This window comes from Heterodontus francisci, unplaced genomic scaffold, assembly GCF_036365525.1.
Source record: "Heterodontus francisci isolate sHetFra1 unplaced genomic scaffold, sHetFra1.hap1 HAP1_SCAFFOLD_92, whole genome shotgun sequence".
NCBI lineage: Eukaryota > Metazoa > Chordata > Chondrichthyes > Heterodontiformes > Heterodontidae > Heterodontus > Heterodontus francisci.
Window position 1 is genome coordinate 4,832,698 of NW_027141473.1, and position 11,203 is coordinate 4,843,900.

Below are 11,203 nucleotides of genomic sequence, written 5' to 3' on the forward strand. Positions count from 1 at the left end.
TCCCCAGGGATCAGTATTAGGACCACCTCCCCTTTTGTCACATATGAATGCTATAGACGTTTCAATAAATGGCATAATTTCAACGTGGAGCTGGGAAACCGAAACGTGAGGTGGATGGCAGTGGGTTTGAGGATGACATGATGACCAGATCAGGAGCCAATGTAGGTCAGCAAGCAAAGGCATGATGGATGAACGGGGCATGATGTAAATTAGGATAAAGGCAGCAGAGATTTAGACGGGCTGACATTTATGGAGGAGGCGAGGTGGGATGTAAGCGATGAGTAGATTGGGATAGTTAAGTCTGGCGCGAACCAAGACATGGATGAGAGATTCATCAGCAGATAAACTGAGAGAGAAACAGAGACGGGAAATGATATCGAGGTGAAGTAGGCGGTCTGTGTGATGGAGCTGGAAGATTGGCTCAAAGTGCATTAGGACGACTAGGTTTTGATAAGGCTTGTTCAGTCTCAGACACTGGCTGGGGAGTGGAATTGAGAGTGTGGATTGGGTCAGTTGAGGGAGATCATGATGGCAGCTGGCAATGATTGCTCCTGCAGTTCATTAGCAACACCCAACAACAAGCAATGAAGCAATTATTTGTGGAACCCAGACCCCAGCACAGGAAAGAGTTTTATAATAGAATCACAGACCAGCATAAACACTGTCATTGGTTGTAATGCTCAGGAATGCCACACATGTCCAATATCAACGATATTAATTCCCAGGGCTGGTACAGCTCTGGATAGATACATCAAACACTCCCAGAACAGGTACAGCACGGGGATTGGCTGCTGTCTGATTTCGGAGCCTGAGTGCATCAACGAGGTGCAGCTGACTGTGGCTGTGTGCACAGGTTGGAGGCTGCAGGCTGTGTGACTGCTGCAAGAGGGAGACTCAAACTGAAACAAAAGACTTTTCCAAATTTCAACAAAGGAAGGAAGGCAGAGAACTGGAAGAACTGGAAGCTCTTTTGTGAGTTTGCTTGGTACTGAAAGTCTTTTTCATTGATTGTTGGGGGTGGGGAAAGAAGAGACCTGAAGACCTTGGGTGGGGCTGTATTGTTCAATAGGGAGCAACTGTGTTTAACATCTTTGGATAGCTGGAGCTGCCCAGGTGAAGAGACTTATTATCTGAACATCGAAGGAGGCTTGTGCCTGGGCAGCTTACAGCTGACCCAGGAGAAGACATCACCCCACCCTCCCAACTGGAAGACCAGCTACAAGACTTGTGCAATACTAACAAAGACTGATTCCTCTTGGCCTTCCTCTCCCTCAGCCTCTTCACCTGTGCTACATCCTTTAAGTGTTACATTTTTGATTTATTGTATTTGCTCTTTTCTTTTTTTTTGCTCTCAACAAAACGCTTGTAACTCTTCCACCCCATGACTTCTCAGTCCTCTCTGGTGGCGGGGCCCTCCTGCACTGCAGCAGCTGCGACAGCTGCTCCTGTGGCCCAATCACCATTTAAAATGTTAACATCAAAGCATGGGGTGAAGAGTTACACCCATCCTAATATGACTATTGAGGCTTGTGTTAAGGCAATGGCCATGGCTGTCGGCCCCTCGGCCATTGTTGCAGCCTCAAAGATGTATGGGAAGGCTGTGTTCTTCCTGAAGACCGAGCGGGCTGTGTCCCTCGCCCAAAGTACGGGGCTCACAGTGGGTGGGATTTTCCTGCCAGTGGACCCTCTGGGGTCACTGCGCATCGGGTAATCTTGTCGAACGTCCCACCCTTCATGCCTGATTAGCTCCTTCTCCCTCACCTACACCATCTGGGGAGGTGAGGTCAGGGATCACCCCAGTCCCGCTCGGTCTTCGGGAGCACAGCCTCCGACATGTCGACTCCTTCCGCCGCCAGCTATTCATGCAGCTGGCGCGGAAGGAGGTCTTGGAGGGCCACTTCGGTATAGACTTTCACGGGACGGCCTACCGCATCTTCTGGACCTCGGATGGAGCGCGGTGCCACGTCTGCAAGGGGTTGGGGCATGTTCGTAAGAACTGCTGCAACCTCCCGGCCGCCAGCTCCACCTCGGCGGCCAAGAGTGCTTCCACAGCACCTCCTCCCACTCCCCCACACATCCAATAGACACCTCTCAGTTGGTTCCGGAGGCTGTGGTTTTCACAGCCGCCGGTGGTGAGCAGAGCGTCCGTCTGAGTGGAAGGAAGATGCGGGGAAAAAAGAAACATCATGAGGCGTGTCCCCTGGACACTTTGACACAAACCGAGCCTGAGCTCAGCCCAAAGCCTACTCCCATGGAATCCACCTGTCCCAGGGCTGGGCTCAGGCCCAGGATGACTAAAAAGGAAAAAAAGCGTGCGGAGGCGGAGGCCTCTGATGACATGCAGAGACTCTGAGACTCCGCGCCCTAGTGCGAAAAAGAGGAGAAGGCACCCCTCCACAGAAATAACACATGGCCCTGAGGTGCTGGGCCCATCTGTTGGAGGGGAGCTGTCTTCTGTTTCGGGTCCTCAGGTTCCCCACACCGCCACCACCAAGGCTACAAAGTCTGGGCAGGAGCTCCCGATTCCTCAGGATGGAGGGGAAGGGAAGGCCCCGGTACATGAGGCCCCTCCTGAAGGAGTAAGTGGGGCCCTGCTTATGGTGGGGGAGCCTGGGGAGGCCGCCCATTCCGCCACTGCTACTGGGTCGCCTGCCCTAAATGAAGGGGAGGGCGACGCCCCAGCGGGTCAGCCCTCCCAGCCGGATTCCACCACCAACCAGGAGACACCCGACCTGGTGAAAACTGAGAATGCTGCCCCATTTGCTGTACCTGTGGGTGCTGGCGGAGCGGGAGATGGCCTCCTCTCTCCGCCTCCGGTCTCGGCTCTGGCTGTATTTCCGGAGTCGGGATCTTATGCCTCCCCTGGACCACTCATTGGCCTGGGGACGGAGGTGGAGCGGGGTCCCGCGCTGCTGGTACCCACAGGCTCCAGTTTCACAATAGAACCCAGAGAGGACTCCTCCACCATCGATCCTGGGGGTGGGATCGTGACGGAGGTGGGACCAGCTGGCGTGGCCGGGACGTCCGCCCCACAGTCTGTGGTGGATGTGTCGGCCGCTGGCGGTGACGACCCGGAGGAGGATGGGGATTCGGTGTGGGCCACGGAGGATGATCTTGATTCCATCGCCCGTGAGGTGGTGGAGTCCCTCGTGCCTCCCACCAAATTTCCTCTCATACTCACGGCGGAACTCCGGGATTTCCTCGCGTCTTGCAGGGGTTGCCGCGATAATGTTCAGCTGGCCCTCGGCCATTGGTCGAATCTGGCGCGGATCATACAGTCCGTCCGTGCCGCCCTGAAGAAAGCGGGCAAGCGCACGGGCGTGAAACTGGTTGAGAAGCGCCGTTTTAATGCGTTCCTCAATGGGTTGCTGGGGAAGTGGAAGGCCAGGTGCACTTCCACTCCCTCCTCACAATGAGCTGTTGGTGACAGGTTTTAAGTACCTTTGACATGAAGATAACCATTGCCAGCCTCAACATCAACGGCAGCAGGGGGTCTCACCGCAGATTTCACAATCTCTCAGTCCTCAGCGAAGGGAGATACGCGGTGAGCTTTCTGCAGGAAACACACAGCGTTCCGGGAGATGAAGCCACCTGACTCCTGGAGTGGCAGGGTGGGGTCTACATGAGTCACCTCACCCCTATTTCAAGTGGGATGGCTATCTTGTTGGCCCCGACTTTTCAGCCGGAGATCTTGGGGGTCAAGGAGCTAGTGCCGGGCCGCTTGCTCCACCTCGCCGTTCGCCTGGGGAGTGTGCCGCTCCACTTTGTGAACGTGCACGCGCCCAGGCCTGACGCAATACAAGTGCGCTTCTTTGAAGAAGTGTCCGCTCTCTTGAGCTCAATCGATAGCGGCGAGTGCATCATCCTCGGGGAGGATTTTAACTGCACCCTCGAATCCCCAGCGCGGCAAAGCGTCGGTGGAGAAGTTGAGGCGACTGACCAGCTCCCTTAAGTTGGTGGACGTCTGGCGGAATCTCCATCCCGATTCCAGCGCCTTCACTTGGAGGTCTGGAGGAGGAGGGTTCCGAATCGGAGTTCACTCCGCTCCGCACGCGGGCGGGGTCCGCGTACTGGCACTTTAACAACCGGCTGCTGGAGGACGAGCGATTTCGGGACTCGTTCTGTCGATTCTGGGCCGCCTGGAGAAGGAAGCAGGGGGGCTTCGCCTCCTTGAGGCTTTGTTGGGATGTGGGCAAGACTCACATCCGTGTCTTCTGTCAGGAGTACGCGAACGGGTCGACCAAGAGGCGGCCGGCCGAGATCGGGCGCCTTGAGAGGGAGGTGCTCGACTTGGAGTCCCGCCTCGGTCATGCCGTCGCGGACCCGGCCCTGTGGCAGGCGTACAAAGAGAAAAAATGCGCGCTGAGGGACCTGCAGCTCAACGGGTCCCGAGGCGCGTACGTGAGGTCGCGGATCCAGATCCTGGAAGATTACGACCGCGCCTCACCCTTCTTCTACTCGCTGGAAAAGTGGCGGGGGGTCCGTAAGCAGCTCGTTGAGCTGCTGGCCGACGACGGATCCTCCATCACGGATCCAGAGGGAATGGGCCTCCTGGTCCGTACTTATTACAGTGCGTGGTTCTCTCCAGATCCGTCCAGCCCAGAATTTTGTGGGAGGACCTGCTGCAGGTCAGCCCGGTGGGTGCTGAAAGATTGGCCACTCCGCTCACGTTGGGCGAGCTGACCGGCGCCCTCCACCAGCTTTCAAGGGGCAAATCCTTAGGGCTGGATGGGTTGACCGTGCAGTTCCTCAGGGCGTTCTGGGACGTCCTGGGGGACGATTACGCGCGGGTCCTGGGGGAAAGCCTGGCGACCGGGGAGATGCCCCTCTCGTGGCGCAGGGCGGTCATCATTCTGCTGCTGAAGAGGGGCGATCTCCACCTGCTTAAAAACTGGCGTCCGGACTCCCTCCTCAGCACGGATTATAAGATCATTGCCCGGGCTATGTCTACCCGCCTGGGCTCCGTGCTGGGCCACATGTCCACCGTGACCAGTCGGACACAGTCCTGGGCCGGTCCATCCAGGACAACATCTACCCAGTCTGGGTACTGATCCATCTTTCCCAGAGGACTGGTCAGTCTGTCGCCTTTCTCTCCCTCGATCAGGAGAAGGAGTTCGACAGGGTGGATCATGAATACCTTTTCAGGACTCTGCGCGCTTTCAGACTCGGGCCTCATTTCGTGGCCCTCTGTGCCATTCCAATCGGCGCAGAGGGGTTTCATGTACGGGCTGCTCCTGCACACACTCCACTTCCTCGCCCTCGTCAGCCGGCCGGACACGCCCTGGCGGTCCGCATTGCCATCTGGCAGCAAGGGGATACCCCGATGGAGGTCTCTCGATGCGGGAGTCTTCCCCTTTACATCGGGGACCTGGGATGGAGGGTGCTGCACAGAGCAGTCCCGTGAAATTGGCTTTTAAGTAGGTTCACGGACTCCCAGGCCGCCTGTACATTCTGCGGCCTGGACGATTCCGTGTTCCACGTTTATACGGAGTGTGCGAGGTTGCAGCCCCTATTTGAGTATCTAAAGGGGCTGCTCCTCAAATTCTGGCCACACTTCAGTCCCACGCTCCTGATCTCTGTGCACCCGGTGCGGACGGGCTTGGGCTGGGAGCAGGATCTCCTCGTCGGTCTGCTCCTGGGCCTGGCCAAGGTGGCAATTCACAGGTCCAGGTTTCAGGCCGTCGGGGGTTCCGTCCTCCCCGATTGCCTGCCCCTCTTCCGCGGTGACGTTTGCGCCCGTGTGTCCCTGGAGAAGGAGCATGCGGTGCCCGCCGGTATACTTGAAGCCTTCCGCGATCGGTGGGCACCGCAGGGACTGGAGTGCATTGTCTACGCTGAGAATGGCATTTTAATTTGAGTTTTTTGTTTATTTATCTGCTTTTAATAAAGTTATTTTAAAACTGTAAATATGTATATGAAGGGGGCCTGAGGAATAAAGGCCCCCTCGACGAAAAAAAAACAAACAAAAACGGGGTTAGATACTGAGTAAAGCTCCCTCGACAGATGTTGATGCAGAAAAGCTAATGACACCTGATGTGAAAATAAGTTAAATTTCAGAAAAGTTGAATTTGTATGAATATTTCTATTTTATTCCCCTGGAGACAACATAGGGTGCTTCCTGCTTGGAGCATGAGAAACACTCAATCTGTGGGGATCTGAAGCACGACTTGAAGTGCAAGTCCTGCTCTATGGTTTTTGCTGTCTGAATATGTATGTTCAACCAGTGATATATCAAGTTCTTGGACTTCAGGAATGAATAAGTTACCATTGGATTTTGAAAAAAGGGTGTTGTCGATTGCTTGGTTGGAGGTGTTGAGTGCTGATTTCAGCAACGAACCTCAGCTTACAGTGTTGGTGGCAGATGGATATTGCAGAGGTGGAGCGAGGAGCTATACTGAGCAGAGGGAGAGCATGAACAACAATCACCTTTTCAGTGAAGAAAGCTACTTTTGTTTTGAAACAAACCTTTGCTTGCCAGTCTGTGCTGAACACCAGAAGGTATCTTTGCTTTAGACTTTGGGTGAGGAACAATTGGCCAGAACAACAAGGGGTGGGACTCGTAATCCTGTCGGGATCTGTGTTGCTGCACTAACCGCACAGGAAAACTCACTCCCCACCCCAACCGCCTGGGTGAGCTGAAGCTGCCTGGCATAACAAGCAGAAGGGGATAGCTCGTGTCTGGGCAACTTTCAGCTGACCCAGGTGAAGACGCCTCCCCCAGCTGGAAGACCAGACGACCGCAAGATCAGGAGTGCTGGCAAAGATTGTTTTAAGTGTGCTGTGTGCACCACCCCCGGAACAAGTCATGGCTTACAACCTGTGTTGCCCTCTTCTCTTTGTGCTCAGCCTCTCCCCGAGCATGTTTTTTGCTTATTTTGTATGTCTTCTGTAACTTGTCTTTCGTTTGCTTTGCAAGCCGACAATTCGGGGTAAGCTTAGCTCTTGGATCCTTGGCAAGTCCGCCATCACCCGTGGCGGGTTGCTCTACAAACTAGGCAGCTGCAGACTCTCTGGTTGCCCATGTGGTCCCGTTACTTTTTAAATTAATAACATTCAGCCAACATGTCCATTGAAGCCAGCGTAAAGGCAGGAGCCGAGGTTGTCGCCGCCTGGGCCATTGTTGCATCCTCAAATATATACGGGAATGCAGTGATTTACCTGAAAACTGAGTAGGCGGTGTGCCTGGCCCTAACTAATGTGCTCATTATGTGGGGAAACCTTCTGCCGGTGGACCCTCTGGGGGCAATTGTGCAGCGGGTCATGCTATCAAGCATCCCGCGCTTAATTACAAGTGAGTTCCTCCACCCCCATCTGCACCATTAGGGGGGGTGGTAAGGTCGGGGATCACCTCAGTGCTGCTCGGTCTTTGGGAGAACCTCCTCTGGCATGTGTACTCGTTCCAACACCAATTACTTTTACAGCTGGGACGAATGGCTTACTCCTGCTCACAATTAATGTGTTCTTGTGTGTTCCATTTCACCAGACTGTCTCTACCATCCTGAAGTCTGCTACTAGTCCCTTCCCTGTTTATTACATCAAATTAATAAACCTTACATTCTCCTTTTCAATCCACCCATACAATCTCTCTCTCTCCAACCTTGTCCCTCTCTACAGCCCTCTCTCTGCCTGCATATCTAACCCTCTCTCCCTCTGTCTCCCTCCTAGTGTCAGAGATAGCAGGAGGGAGAGACAGAGGGAGAGGAAGACAGGGAGAGAATTTTGAAGGAACTGTACTCTGTTCCGAAGCTGTGCTGAACCTGCTCTCGGAGTGTTTGATGGGCTACATTAATTGGACGTGTACAGTCCTGTATCAGGCTGTGAAGTAGCAGAGCATGTTCAGTAGGGGTCAAAGGGAATGATTGATTCTTGTCTGCGAATGGGAATCAAGGCAGCGTTTGACCGAGTGTGGCATCGAGTAGCCCGAGTAAAATTGAAGTCATTGGGAATCCGCTGGTTTGACTCTTACCGAGGACAAAGGAAGATGGTTGTGGTTATTGGCGGTCAATCATCTCAGTCCCAGGACATCACTGCAGGAGATCCTCAGGGTAGTGCCCTAGGCCCAACCATCTTCAGCTGCTCGCTCAATGACCTGCCCTCCACCGTAAGGTCAGAAGTGGGGATGTTCGTTGATGATTTCACAGTGTTCAGTTCCATTCGCACCTCCTCAGATAATGAAATCCCAGCAGAAAATTCTGGAAATACTAAGCAGGTCAGGCATCATCTGTGGAGGGAGAAAGAGAAAGTTAGTGATTAAGCTCGATGGTTCCAGATTTCCAGCATCCACAGTATTTTGCCTCAGATAATGAAGCAGTCCATAGCCACATGGACCAAGACCCGGACAACATTCAGACATGGGCCGACGAGTGGCAAGTAACATTCACGCCAGACAAGTGTCAGGCAATGCGCATCTCCAACAAGAGAGAATCCAACCTCCTCCCCTTGGCATTCAAAGCATTATCCCATCGCTGAATCCCCCCAGCATGGGGTAACAACCTCTCAGTGACGATCCAAGAAAGCCCATTTACAATCTTGTATGTTACAATCAGATCACTCTTGCCACTCGTCCGAGACTCACCTAACTAGTGAGAAGATTTTCTCTCTATCGACCCCATCAATTTCCATTATTATCTTGAAAACTTTGATCAAATCATGCTTTATGCTTCTTCATTCCAGGGCGACAGAGTAAATCTCCATCTAAACTGTCCCATCAAATGCTGCCAAGCCAAGTACAGCCTGGAGTTATCGAAAGAGTCAATCTCTCTCTTCTCCGTTCTATCAAACACTCCCAGGGCAGGTACAGTGTGGGGTTAGATACAGAGAAAAGCTGCCTCTATATATGCCACTCTTTCTCCTCCTCCATCCAGATGCAGAGGGTAACGGTGAGAAAGACAGGGTAGATGTAGAGAGAGAAAAGCTGAGAGTGTGAAGGATAGCAATGGGGAGGGAGCACCAGAGAGAAAGAGGAAGTGATTGGGATGGAGAGTGTCGGTCAGTGTTCCTGCAAAGCTGTGTACAGCAGCCTGGAAGGAACCACGCAGGTCCGGTTCCGAGAGAAATAACACACGTCTGCAAAGATTCTTAAAATTTAAAGGGACCGTGCATGAAAAAATAACTGGCCCTGCACAACAACTAAAATTTCTGGGAACATTGGAGCCAGCTGTGGCTGCGTGGGTAATAATCCTGCCTCTGAGTTATACGTTTGTGTGTTCAGGTCAGAACACAAAATCTCGGCTGATGCCACCCAACAGGAATTTCTTTTTTTTTAATTCATACACGGGATGTGGGCATCGCTGGCCAGGCCAGCATTTATTGCCCATCCCTAATTGCCCTTGAGAAGATGAGCTGCCTTCCTGAACCGCTGCTGTCCATTTGGGGTAGGAAGGGAGATCCAGGATTTTGCCCCAGTGACAGTGAAGGAACAGCGATATAGTTCCAAGTCAGGGTGGTGTGTGACTTGGAGGGCAACTTGCATGTGGTGGTGTTCGCATGTATTTATTGCCCTTGTCCTTCTAGTTGGTAGAGGTCGCGGGTTTGGAAGGTGCTGTCGAAGGAGCCTTGGTGCATTGCTGCAGTGCATCTTGTAGATGGGACACACTGCTGCCACTGTGCGTCGCTGGTGGAGGGGGTGAATGTTTGTAGATGGGGTGCCAATCAAGCGGGCCGCTTTGTCCTGGATGGTGTCGAGCTTCTTGAGTGTTGTTGGAGCTGCACCCATCCAGGCAAGTGGAGGGTATTCCATCACACTCCTGACTTGTGCCTTGTAGATAGTGTACAGGTTTTGGGGAGACAGGAGGTGAGTTACTCGCCTCAGGATTCCTCGCCTCTGACCTGCTCTTGTAGCCACGGTATTTATATGGCTACTCCAGTTTAGTTTTCGGTCAATGGTAGTCCCCAGGATGTTGATAGTGGGGGATTCAGCGATGGTAATGCCGTTGAATGTCAAGGGGAGATGGTTAGATTCTCTTTTGTTGGAGATGGTCATTGCCTGGCACTTGTGTGGCGCGACTGTTACTTGCCACTTATCAACCCAAGCCTGGATATTGTCCAGGCCTTGCTGCATTTCTACACAGACTGCTTCAGTATCTGAGGTGTCGCGAATGGTGTTGAACATTTTGCAATCATCAGCTAACATCCCCACTTCTGACCTTATGATTGAAGGAAGGTCATTGATGAAGCTGCTGAAGGTGCTTGGGCCTGGGACACTTCCCTGAGGGACTCCTGCAGTGATGTCCTGGAGCTCAGATAATTGACCTCCAACAACCACAACCATCTTCCTTTGTGCTCGGTATGACTCCAGCCAGCGGAGGGGTTTCCCCCTGATTCCTTTTGACCTCAGTTTTGCTAGGGCTCCTTAATGCCGTACTCGGTCAAATGCTGCCTTGATGTCAAGGGCAGTCACTCTCACCTCACCTCTTGAGTTCAGCTCTTTTGTCCATGTTTGAACCAAGGCTGTAATGAGGTCAGGAGCTGAGTGGCCCTGGCGGAACCCAAACTGAGCATCACTGAGCAGATTGTTGCTAAGCAAGTGCCGCTTGATGGCACTGTTGATGACACCTTCCATCAGTTTACTGATGATTGAGAGTAGGCGAATGGGGCGGTGGTTGGCTGGGTTGGATTTGTCCTGCTTTTTGTGTGCAGGACATACCTGGGCAATTTTCTACATTGCAGGGTCGATGGCAGTGTCGTAGCTCTACTGGAAAAGCTTTGCTAGGGGCTCGGCAAGTTCTGGAGCACAGGTCTTCAGTGCTATTGCCGGAATATTGTCAGTATCCAGTGCCTTCAGTCGTTTCTTGATATCACGTGGAGTGAATCGAATTGGCTGAAGTTTGGCATCTGTGACGTCAGGAGGAGGCCGAGATGGATCATCAACTCGGCACTTCCGGCTGAAGATTGTTGCAAATGCTTCAGCCTTATCTTTCGCACTGATGTGCTGGGCTCCCCCATCATTGAGGATGGGTATATTTGTGGAGCCACCTCCTCCAGTTAGTTGTTTAATTGTCCACCACCATTTACAGCTGGATGTAGCAGGACTGCAGAGCTTAGATCTGATCCGTTGGTTATGGAATCGATTAGCTCTGTCTCTCGCATGCTGCTCACGCAGTTTGGCATGCAAGTAGTCCTGGGTTGTCGCTTCACCAGGTTGACACCTCGTTTTGACGTATGCCTGGTGGTGCTCCTAGCATGCCCTCCTGCACTCTTCATT